Consider the following 10,009-nt stretch of genomic DNA (forward strand, 5'->3'; position numbering starts at 1 on the left):
CAGTTTTCAAGGAAAATCATTACTGTTTATGTAGTTCATCAAAGACTTCGGCGAGGTGGTCATGACACAGGATGTGGTGGGTGTGGCTTCCTCCCATCAAGTTATCTGTTACTAAGCCACAGACATCATAAATTATCATTATCACCATCAAAACAAACCTTCATTGTTTCCTTAGAGAAATGGAGCAAGTTAGATTATGAACCAATTCCATGATCCTTGCATGGCTAAGGAATTGAGCTGGCTTTTATCTGCCATAGTTTAGCCTGTTCATTCTGTTGTTTTTTACTCTTTTTTTAGTCATGCCTGACTTTTCATGACCCCATTTGGGGTTTTCATATTTCATATTTGTACTCTACACTCCAGCCAAGTTGGAATGGTGCTTATCTTCCGTGTTCCACATTGCCCATGTAGCTTCAACCTACAGCCCTCCCCCTGGGATCCTTCCTTCAGCTTGAATTTAAATCAGTAGGTTGGGTCCTCAGAGGGGTAACTGCTTTCTCAGTTTCCATGAGAAATCTTGTAGGTGACTATCCCCACAACTGCAGTTCATCAGCCCACAGGTGTTCCTCCCATGAACAATCAGCCAATGGCCTCAGCTCTTCATAAGACATTTACTCAAATTGGAAATAGCTACTAGGTGGAAATATGAATGGTATGCTGGATCTGGAGTCAGGGAGACCTGAGGCACTTACTAACTCTGTGATCCTAGGCAAGTCAAACTCTATTTGCTTCAGTTTCTTCACCTGTAAAATGCAATGAGGTTTATAATAGTACCTACCTCCCAGAATTATGTTAGGATAAAATAATATTTGTAAAGTGCAAATCTTAAAAGAAGTCAGTCAGTTGACAAAGCTTGCTATGTGTCAGGTACCATACTCAGCACCTGGAATAATATATAAGCAGAAAGAATGACCATCCCTCCCTACAATGCCCTTATGTTCTAATGAGGGAACAAGGGATGCTGGGATTTGGGGGATGGGGTGGGAAATGAAGGTGCCTGGCTTACGGGACTTGTTGCTGTTTTTCCTTCATTCTCAAAAACGACCTTAATCACTGAAGGGAACTTGTACCAAAAGTCTGGGAGGAGAGTCAAGATGCAGCCCAGAGAGGAATGAGACATGACTGGACTGGACCTTCTTCTGGTAATGGAGATTCTGGGAAGAGACCTCCTATTAGAGGGAGAGGCCCAAGAGGCAGAAGGGTAATTCCAGTCTGAGAATTTCAGGGCTGGAGAGTGCTTCCTGGATGAAGCAGGACATGATAAAGAAAATGTATAATACTGCCTTGGGAGAAATGAGGCATTACATAAATTCTAGACATCATGTCATGTCATATATCCTAACCTATCATATCATGGTATTACATTATACGTGTATCATTTTATATATTACATATATATCATCATATTAGGTATCATACATCATACCATATACCATATATCACATATTATAATATTGTGCTATAATTATGCCACTTTTTATATATTTCATATATAATATCATTATATTATATCCTATCATGCCAAATCATCTCAATTATAGTAGGAACAGGAATAGCCACAATTCCCCCACACACACTCACAGACACAGAGCCCTGGGGCTAACCATCACCCCAACACGCACCAAGTTCATGGCGGCACAGTAGACACCAACTTCAAGGATAAAGGTGAGGAGGCACATGCGTAGGGCACACACATTTTCCAGGTAGTTCATGGCCCCTAAAAAGCAGGACCTTCCTATCTCTTGTTTTCCCAGAGGCCTCATGAAGCTTGATGTGGGATGGTACATTGGTGTCAGTATGGATGAGCCCCCAGCTTCTTAGCTGAGCCCATTCTTCACGATGCTGAGGCCTCGGCACCCTGGACTCAGCAGCTACCTTAGCCTTTGGGCTAGCTCCTCACAGGGTGCACCCTCATGAAGCAAGGAGCTGCACTTGTTGGGCTCCAATGGGCAGCTTCAGTGCCCGTCATCTCTTGCCTCAGGTTCTGTCCAGGCTCTTGCAAGGGAGTGTTAACAGTGCTTTTTCTGGGGGTGGAAAGCTCTTTCAGAAAGAGCAAATATCCTTAAGCCAAAATTGGGGGCAGCCCTTCCTCTTCAGTCCCCTCAGGGTCTCAGTTTGGAGGTGGGAGTGGGAGAAGTAGAGCCTCTCCTGGTCAGCCATTCTTCCTGGTTCAAAGCCAGGTACCCTCAATAAGGGTTGCTACCCTTATTGATGCTTCCAGTTATATTTCCCAGATTCTTACTGAGGCTTATGCAAAATGACTGATTGGAGACAATGGTCTTGAGGCAGTATATACCTTGGACAAGTTTATATGATCTTTTCATATAGAATTGAATTACTTGAAGCCCCAGAATCCTTTCCAAGTGTGGAATGTTTATTTATAAACTTAATGTAATATAATATAAACCTCACACTTATAAGTTACTGTCTTTGCCTATTCCTACTGTATTCACACAAGCCTAGCCCTAAATATGGAAGACATTTTCTTCTCATCTCCATCTTTTTGTTATAGTCACATTCTTTCTTGTTTCAGCTGCCCCCTCCTCAGTAAATCCTTCCCTCAGCCTCCCTGACTTCAGGTATTCAAGTTTTCTCCTCCAGTGTGCCTAGAGTATGTTTTCTGATCTATCTCTCCTCTCCTTCACTTGCTACCTTATTTAATACTTATATGTGTATTTATACCCAATTAGTAGACTATAAACTCCTTGCAAGCAGTGATTGTTTCATTTATTACTTTGCAGCCACAAAGAAGATTAAATATGTGATAAACTGAATCTGAATTAAATATTTATCTTGCATAGGTTGGAGATCAGTCATTTCAGTCATGCCTAACTCTTCATGATCCCATTTGGGCTTTTCTTGGCAAATACACTGGAGAGGTTTGCCATTTCCTTCTCCAGCTCATCTTACAGATGAGGAAACTGAGGCAAACGGTTAAGTGACTTGCCCAGGGCCACACAGCTAGTGAGTGTCTGAGGTCAGATTTGAACTTAGGGAGCTGAGTCTTCCTGACTTCAGGCTCAGCACTCTACTCACCCTGCCCCCTAGCCCTCAGCTGTGTCATAAAAGCAGCCTATAATTAATTGAGGGCGACCCTATCATTGGGAAAGGGACATGAGGAGGGTCCTCTAGGGTTTCTGACAGTCTGATCTTTCCCCACCTAAGGAGAAAGACTGAAAAAATTACTTATAATAGAGAGCAATAAAGGATCAAATTAACATCAACTTACCAAGCTCTAAGTCAAAACGCCTTCAAATTTGGATCGTTCCATATTCTCATTCCAGGCTCCAGGCTCTCCTAAGCACCATCAAAAGAAGCTAATAACATGATAAGGCAGCTCTGATTACATAGTGCCCATGTTCTTCAGAGAGTCAATTTCCAAGCTTATGTGTGGTGAAAGGTTGTATTGACTGCATTTGTGAACAGAATATAATTGTGGATGGGAGAATTAACTGTGCTTGTGGGCAGCTGGGTGGGTGGAACATTTCATTCCTGCCTCATCTCTAATAACTAGCATGCTGCTATATTTTTTCTTTCCTGTTTGCGTGACTAAGATGCCCTGAATCCTGTTAAGGATAATTGAGTTAAACTAGTTTCCTTTCCAAATAGTATTAAAGGAACGATGTATGGGACTAACAAAATGAAACTACTTTGCAACCCTGTAGTTTAACCCTGGAAAATATCACTTTGCAATTAATTTCTCCCTGCTCTTACTGTGTGCCTGACAAATGAATGTATGTGATTTTGCAAAGGAGTGCATTTTCACCCCTTCGGTTCATATCTATCATCTTCTGGTTGGCAAAGGGGCCATGGACACTACTCGTTCCAAAATGTCTGAATTCATACTGCTGGAGCTGCTGCCAGCAACTGCCACAAAGTCAAACAGACACACTGACAGTGGTCCTCGTCAGCAAATGGTTAAATGGTGCGATGCATGTTCAAAGCATTTACAAATAAATTTATTTTTGTCATAGAGCAAAATTAAATTGTTTGCAGAGCATTGACTCTCAGTCCCCCCAGCAGGCATGGCTACTTATAATCAGGTTGTTAGCTCAATCTTTAATAACCTGTCATATCAATGCTGATTTCCTAATGAGATGCTTTCTTTCCCTAGTCTTTAAAATTAGTTGCTATTGAAGCCTAGTAGCTTTTTCATTTGAATTCTTTTCTTCCGTTACTTGTCTGAACTTATTTTCAACAGAGGCACAGTGCAAAATGTCAGGCCATAACATTGATTTTTAAATGAAACCTATGAACCAATTTTATTTATCTGTCTTTTTTGCCTCCAAACTGGCCAGCATTATTCTGTTATACTGCCCAACATGAACTCTCTGGTCCCATCAAGTAAATCTGCCTGCCGTTCCTCATACCCAACTTTATTCACTTTTCCACATAACAAATGTTTATTGAGAACTACTGTGTACAAAGCAAGGCATTGTAGAAAGCATGTGTGAGAGATCCCGGCATTCTGAGCACAGGAAATGATATCCATGACCTTGACTCTCCTTGCTGCCCTGTGTTCTTGCAAGAGAAGGAGGAGGGCATATGAAGCATCTATATAGGAAGGGTAAGAAAAATTCCTGTTCTTCGAATGCTCTATTGAGCCAAAGATACACAGAAAGAAGAACCAAACAAAGAAAGTAAGCGAATGGAGGCTATAGAAGGGATGGATAAAGAGGTAGGGGATATAGGTACAAGGAAGAAGACTCCCTCGAAATAGTCTGAGATTCAGTGCCAGTGGCTTCCTTAGTCTTCCTTCCACAAGACACTCCATTTCCTGATCTCATGCATTTTCACTGTCTGTCTCCCATGCCTGGAACCCTCTCTCTCCTCTTCTCTGCTCCTTGTCTATCCTGCTTTCCTTCAAGTACCAGCTAAAATCCCACTTTTTACAAGGAAGAATGCTTTCCCAATCCCCTTTATTGCAACTGACTTTTTCCTGTTGCTTAGCTCCAATTTATTCTGCATATATTTTGTTTACATGAAGCAGCTTATATGCAATTTCCCCCATTAGGCTGTTTTAGAAAGGAGAGCCCTAAGACTAGGGACTGTTTTTGTTTTGTTTCACCCTTTTTTATATCCTTGGTACTTTACACAGTGCCTGGCATAGAGTAGGTATTTAATAAATGCTTATTGATAAACTGACTTACTGAGACCTAGGGAGAGTGGCCAAGAGGTAGTTGCTGTGAGTGGAGGTCAAGGCTAAGAGAGGAGAAGCCAGAAGTTTCTTCAGGAAACAGAGAAGAGCTGAAAGTGTGGATGAATGAGAGGTTCCTGGTGATGGGAGCAGTAAGCCGCTGTTGTGGAGAGGGGAGTGATGTTCAGTCCCAGCAGGGAAGGAGGCAAGATGCAGATGAGCAGACAGAGGTTCATAGGTCATACAGCAAACTACAATGCACTTGGACTATTTCAAGGATTAGTACCCTTTTTGTGTCATGAATTCATCTCTTTGGCATTCCAGGGAAGCTTATGGACCCCTTCTCAAAATACTGTTTTAAAATGCACAAAATAAATAGAATTATAAAGAAAACTAATTATATTGAAATTATCTATCTATCTATCTATCTATCTATCTATCTATCTATCTATCATCTATCTCTCTATCATCTATCTATCTATCATCTATCCATCTATCTATCTATCTATCTATCTATCTATCTATCTTTCTATCTATCTATCTATCTATCTATCTATCTATGTATCATCTACAAATTCACAGATCTCAGTTTAAAATACCATAGACTAGGCCCTCCTCTAGCCTTCTAATGTTGATATATGTTTACTAGGAACTGAGGCTGAATCACACTATAGAAAACTGAATAATAAATATTGTGGGGATTAAAATGGTCCAACCTACAATAAAAGAGAATAAGGCAGAGCTCTGAGCCAATGGCACTTGATTAAAGGGTCCATAGTCCCCTCTAATGAAGTGAACCTCAGGTCTTCCTCACAATCTCAGATGCCCCCTTCTTCCAGGGCCTTATTCGTATAAGGTTTCATACCATACTTCTACCTGAACACTCTAAAAGTAGTACACAAAATACAGAATATCATTGGTTGATAGACCTTACTTTGAGGACCAAAAATTACGCATCAGCAGTAGGGGTCACAGTTTAGGTGAAGCATGGGACATCTCCACCAAGTGGTCACAAGTAGGCCATCTGCTCATGTTGGACAAAAGAAATGATATGGAGGTACAAAAATAAGTTGGGGGGGGCTTTCCAGAGCATTAAGGCATCCCACTCATGCTGGGTTTGGATATGGAATTTGAGCAAAACAGGATGAAGATATTTTTTGTCAGCATTCTCATGTTTGCAGAAATGAGCCTTATAACTTGGTAAAGAAGTGGTGAACATTACATTAAACTTTGAGGCCCGATATAAGAACCTATCTATCCCTATATGGTTTGTATAAAATATCAAAATGATTACTACTGATTGGAATAGACTAGGAGTCCAAATGAATTATTTCTCACAATAGCACTCAATTCACTGGATGGTATTCCTTGTTGCATTCATTGATTATATGTGCAGAACTGGAATTCTATCCCCATTCTCTATTTTTTATCATCCTGAATAAGTATTCTACATTTATTTTTTTTCAAGTATAAACTTTATTGGATGCATTAGCATTTATATTGGTTACATGAGAAACCAAACTCTTTGCTCCTGTTGTTCTGTCCAGGAGGGACAGCAAGGGTTGGTCTGCTGAAGGAAGTAGCCAAAATGAAACTCTTCCTCAAGAGTCTAGGGTAGAAGCCTGGTTCCCAGTCCCAGGACCACAGGTTCTTTTCCTCCCAAGGCTATTTGTCCCCCTGCCTTTGGTGTGGTGGACACAGTGCAGCAGCTTTATTCTTTTTCTCTCTCCCCTCCAGCATAGTAGGGGCACTTGCATACATCTCCTTTCCCATCATGTACAAGGAGCTCTCCATCCTGGGATTCTGTGGCCAGCAAAGAGCAAGCTTTGTCCAGTTCTTTGAAAATCTGCATGTTGTACTTGAAGGCCCTGTTAGCCTCCTCGACAATTTTCTCCTTGGTCTTCAGATCCAGGTTCAGGGCATTCATCCTGGCCCGATAAAACTGCTTGAACTGCTGGGGATTGTCTACATTCTCAAACATGTAAAATTGTGTCCCTTCTCCTGTGCTTGGCAGCTTTAGTACCTGCTGGGCCACCTTCTTCAGTACCTGGCCCCCAGAAAGGTCCCCCATGTACCATGTGTAAGCATGGGCCACGAAGAATGCCAGCTCATGCTGCCCCACGTAATGGATCCGTTCTACATAGCACTGGGGTGGCCTCCGAGCACTTCACTTTCTCCCTCCACTCCTCACCAAAGAAATACTCCATGTCCTTGGTCAGTGCCTTCTTGCCATGTAGCTCCATGGGGAAATACAAGGGAGCAAAGGCAGGGTGGTCCTTGTTGCAGTCCATCTCCTCTTCCAGGGCTGAGTATGTGAAATAAAGGGCAGTGTTAGCTATCTTAACAAGATCCTTCTTGATATGGCCTTTCAAGAAATCTTTGACAAACTGGGTATTCTCTGCACAGTCATGAGACTCCTTAGTCCCTCCTTTTAGAAGCTCAGAAAGGTCCATTTGTTTCGTGTGGTTTTCCCTTTCAGGTTCTTCATAGCTCTTTTTTTCAGATTCATCCACTCCATCTGATGGTGTCTCCAATTCAGATGACGTTTTGGCTTAGTGCAGCTCTTCAAGCCTTCTTTCACCCCTCTGGTCTGTTGTGCTCTGTCCGCTCAAGTGTTCCATATTTATACAGTAATTTTTATCCTGTTTGCTTGTAGGTGTGGCATTAAGCTGACCTTTAGGGGAGAACCAAAAGGAATTAGCTTTTGATATTTCCCAGAGACCCCTGGACTGATGGCAGGAGCTAGAAATAGTAGATAATCTTCAAGAGTCACAGAATTTAGGAGTTGTTAGGCACCACAGTGACTATCTTGTCCAACCACTGTAATATATGAGACTAAAGGTCACCCAGTCTCTTCTTGTAGATATTTTCATTAGGGAAACTAATTAGTCCAGCCTACTTATGGGTAATTAGATTTGTTGGGATATTGGATCCGCCCCCCCCCCCCCAATGTCAAGCTTACATTTGTCCATTTGCAGTTTTCACCCACAATTCCTAGTTCTTCCTTTAAGGGCTAAACAAATTCCACATGAGAGCTTTTCAAATATGTTTTTGTTGTTTTTCAGTCATCTCAGTCATGTTGGACTCTACATGACCCAACTGAGTTTTGTTTTTTTTTTGGCAGAGATACTGGACTGGTTTTTCATTTCCTTCTCCAGCTCATTTTATACATGAGGAAATGAAGGCAAACAGGGTTAAGTGATTTGCCCAGGGTCACACTACTAATAAGTATCTTAGTTAGGCCAGATTTGAACTCAGGATTTCAGCTTTTCCTGACTCCAGGTTGGGCACTGTATCCATTGTGCCACCTACTGGCCCAGTCAAATATGTAAAGAGAGCTATCTTATCTCCCCAGAATCTTCTCTCATCATACTAAACATCTCCATTTCCTACTCTGGATGTGCTTGCACCAGGGCAACATACAAGAAGAACTATCTTCTTCTTTCTGGAAGTCAGGCATCTTAATGCAGTGCAAGATCACTTTAACTTTTTGCCTGCTCCATCTTCCTGCTGGACTATGTCTTCTATACCCCCAGATCCTTTTCAGACAAACTTCTGCTTAATTACACTTATAGCCTGTATCTTGAACTTGTTTTGTTGAATTTTTTTGAAATAAGTGACTCAGTAAAGTATTCCAACTTTAGGATTTTTAGCTTTCTGTGTGTCATGTACCTATCTAGCAGTTTGTTGAGACATATGGGTCTTCTCTCAGAATAATATTTTAAATTTATGAAATAAAATACGTAAAATTACAAAGGAAAATAAATTGAAAGCTATTGATTTTTTTTCTTTTAAAGTTTATGGATTGCAGGTTAAAAAAAACTGTTCTACCCTATCTGATTTTTTTTTTTTTTGCCTTTTTGGAGAGGGGAAGGCAGGGCATTTGGGGTTAAGTGACTTGCCCAGGTCACACATCTAGTTAGCGCTGTCTGAGGTTGGATTTGAACTCAGATCCTCCTGACTCCAGGACTGTGCACCACCTAGCTGCCCCCTAATTCTTTAATATTTAATTTAAAATTTCATTTTTATATTTAATTTTAACATTTATGTAATTTATTTAATATTTTCAATATTTAAATTAATTAATTTTAAGTATTTTAATTAAAATGATTCAACATGACTAAAAGACAAGGATTGGCAGGGACAGAGGGACTTTAGAAGGTTATATATCAGTGAAGACTGAATTGACTGGGAAAGCTTTCATAGATGTTGTGGGACTGAGATTGCTTTAAGAATAGATAGAATATAAACAAAGGTGTGGAAAGAGGGGAGGGAATTCTTTCTGTGAGGGTACTCAACATAACAAAGTGTGGACAGAAGTATAAATAGGGGTTTTTTTTGAGAAAAGAGAAAAATGCATGCAACCAACTTAGTTCATTCTGAATGAGAGGGTAAAAACCCCCACAGAGCTCTTTTTGCCCACCTAATATCATGTGGACAAATACTTCAACTCTCCACTTAATTAAAAAGTATTTTCTTATTTTTGTGGGAAATATTTCTAGAGGGTAACTGAGGAAAGAAAGCCTTTAATGAGAGGGGGAAAAAAGGGGGTTAAATTTCCACCAAGAAATATTTTTCCATTTTCCTTTTATTTCAATTCTGTTAGACCAACAGCTCAATGACAAACTCCCTCCTTTAACTGTGACACATGGTAACCTATCGGCAAAGTCAGTTATGGCTACAGTCGTTACTCTGTGGGCTGTCACTTTTAATGCTGGGCCAGAAGCTATATCGGTAGGCGCTAATGCCCTTTTGTCTATTATAGCCATGAAGTTAACTGTCCTGAACCTCAAATCTGTTCCTTTCACGATTCTGTTGCTGGCAGTAACTCTCCGCTCACTTATTAAAGGAGCAGTTGAAAGAAAGGACTCT

The 10,009-nt window shown here is 40.8% G+C and overlaps 1 pseudogene; it reads right to left on the bottom strand.

The window, feature by feature from the left end:
- Positions 1 to 6,848: 6,848 nt before the first annotated feature.
- On the bottom strand, positions 6,849 to 7,739 carry LOC138169243 (heme oxygenase 2 pseudogene; annotated as a pseudogene).
- Between the last annotated feature and the right edge of the window lie 2,270 nt (positions 7,740 to 10,009).

The sequence above is a fragment of the Petaurus breviceps genome, unplaced genomic scaffold (genome assembly GCF_028583685.1).
Source record: "Petaurus breviceps papuanus isolate PSGF00001 unplaced genomic scaffold, PetGlider_PUasm1.0 126, whole genome shotgun sequence".
In the NCBI taxonomy this organism is placed as follows: Eukaryota; Metazoa; Chordata; class Mammalia; order Diprotodontia; family Petauridae; genus Petaurus; species Petaurus breviceps.